The sequence below is a fragment of the Elephantulus edwardii genome, unplaced genomic scaffold, assembly GCF_000299155.1.
Source record: "Elephantulus edwardii isolate Elephantulus edwardi_28Jun2011 unplaced genomic scaffold, EleEdw1.0 scaffold00057, whole genome shotgun sequence".
Classification (NCBI taxonomy): Eukaryota; Metazoa; Chordata; class Mammalia; order Macroscelidea; family Macroscelididae; genus Elephantulus; species Elephantulus edwardii.
The window spans coordinates 14291036-14293702 of record NW_006399807.1 but is presented as its reverse complement, the minus strand read 5'-3'; positions in this window follow the sequence as shown (position 1 = coordinate 14293702).

The window sequence follows — 2667 nt, the reverse complement described above, 5'->3', positions numbered from 1 at the left end:
AAATGGAGAATTTTACACCAATGTTCATAATCACCACCACAAGAACATGGAAACAGCCCAAAGGACCAATTACAATCAAAGGGATTGAAAAATTGTGGCACATTCACATGTGCCGTACATACTATGCAGCATACAGGAACAATGATTTTGTAAATTACTATCTAACTTGGGAAGGACTAGAGAGCATTATGTTAAGTGAACTAACTCAGTCCCATAAAGACAAATACTGTATAAGACCGTTATTGTAGCATGAGTATAAGGAGCCAAAGGGAGTGAGGCTGGAAGCAGGGGGGTGAGGATGAGTGCAGTAGTGGGGATGGTTAGGTGGAGGGAGATGGTGAAGGAAATGGAAAAGATCCAGTGTGAAAAATGATGTATCCAAATTGGTAAAGAAATGAGTATAAAATAAAAATTGTAAAAAAGGAAAAAGGAATATTCTTATTTTGATCCATTCTTTTTGGATATAAATGTTGTTGCTATAAATTGTCTTCTCAGCACCGATTTTGCTGAGTCCCAAAACTTTTGGTATACTATATCTTCATTCTTGTTTGATTCCAGGAATTTAAAAAATTATTTCACCTTTCATTTATTCTGTTAGTCATTGGTTTTTATGTAAAGTGTTCTTCATTTTCCTTGTGTTTGATTTTTTTCTCAGTCTTTCTTTTATCAATTTCTACTATATAGCATTGCAGTTAGGGAGAATGCTTTGTGTAATTTCATTGATTTTGACTTTATTTAAGCTTTCTTTACACTCTACCTTGCAATTTGTCTTGGATAAAAACCCATAACATTGGAAGAGAATGTATGTTTTTCTTCTTACAGGTGAAATATTCTATATATGCTTATGAGGTCAAGTTGGTTGATGGCAGCATTTAGATCCTCTATGTCATTCCTTTTTAATTTTTTTTCATATTCTGTCCTTCAACGAGAGTGCTATTAAAATCAGTTGCTATTGGGTCTTGTTTAATGCAATTTGGAGTCCTGTTATTGAGTATGTAGAAATTAATTTTTGTTGTGGTTTCTTGGTGGATTGATTCTTTAATCATTAGTGTTTTCTTTATTTTTTATGGTAGATTTTGTTTTGAATTCCATTTTCTCAGAGAGCAATATTGCCTACCATCCTTGTCTTTTTATTGTTTGCTTGTTTTTTTAAATCTTTTAAGTTCTAATTTTTTTTGTCTAAGGTATCTCTCTTATAGATAGCATTATAGTTTTATTTTTATTCCTTGGAGTTTGCTTTTAAAATCCATTCCAATAATTTCTTTCTCTACACATGTGAATTCAGACAATTTACATTCAGGGTGGTTATCAATAGGCATGAGTTTACCAGTACCTAAGTATAGCCAGAGTGCTCCTTGGAGGCAAGGATGGTGAAGATATCTCATTCTTTGGAGATGTTGCTAGGAGCGGCTTTTCCTTAGAAAGGGATATTATGCTTGGAAAAGTGGAGGGTCAATAAAAAAGAGGCAGACCCCTATCATGATTGACACAGTAGCTGCAGCAGTGGGTCAAGTGTATCAGGAATGTTGAGGATGGCACAGCTTAAGACAGGTTTTAGGTTTATTGTTCATAGGGTTGCCATGAATTGTATTTGACTCAGTGTCCCCTAACAACAATAACAATTTTAAGTTTTGTGCATGTATATTTGTGTATGTGGTTGATGATTTCTTTATTTCCCTTAGTGTTCAGTGCTGAGTTATTTTTGTTTGTAGAGTCTCTTTTTGTTTCTTTCATTATTGTTGATTTTGTGCTTCTTTAGTCTTTGTTATTTGTCTTCCTTTTTATCTTTGTTAGAACATTTGTTAGCTTACTTTGTGGTTATCTTGAAATTTACTTCTATCTAACGTTAACACACTCATTTACTTCTTGATATTACCTTGATTACTTCTTCGTATCAAAGTTCTGTAACTATTCCATCTACTCTTTCTTTTTACTTTGGCTTTTTCATCTTTTACAAATTGACAGATCTCATTTTTTATTTTAAGTCTTTTTGCTTTGTTTATTTTTAAAAAAATGTATGCGGATTGGTATCTGGCTGATCTTTTCTTTGTCTTGGTCTAAGCGTTTTGCCTTTTTCTGTTTGTGGGGTTTGGTTTTTTTCCTCTGTCTGGAGGACTCTTTGTAATATTTCTTGCATTATTGCTCTGGCTTTTATAAGTTTCCTTCATTTCTGTTTATCTGGAAATGTCTTAATTTCACCATCATACATAAGTAGCAGTTTTACTGGAAATATAATTCTTATTTGGCAATATATTTTCTCTCAGGAATTTCTATATATGTTGTTGTTCTTAGGTTCTGTAGAGTCAACTATGACTCAAAGCAACAATAGCTCCAAATCTGCCCTGTTTTGAGCCAATCTCACCATCTCTGACATGCCTGACTCCATTGCCCCAGTCACTGTCAATTCATTTCACCCAAGATTGTCTTCTCCTATGCTGACTCTCTACACTTCCAAGCATGATGTCCTTCATGGACTGATCCCTTCTGGCTACATGCCCAATGTATGTGAGATCGAGCTTCAAAATCCTTACCTCCAATGAGAAGTATGATTTCACGTTCTCCAGAACAGCTCTGTTTTTTCTCTTGAACGTTCATGGTATATTCAATACTTCTTTCCAACATCACAACTCAAAGGCCTCGATTCTTCTTTGGTCTTCTTTAGTCATC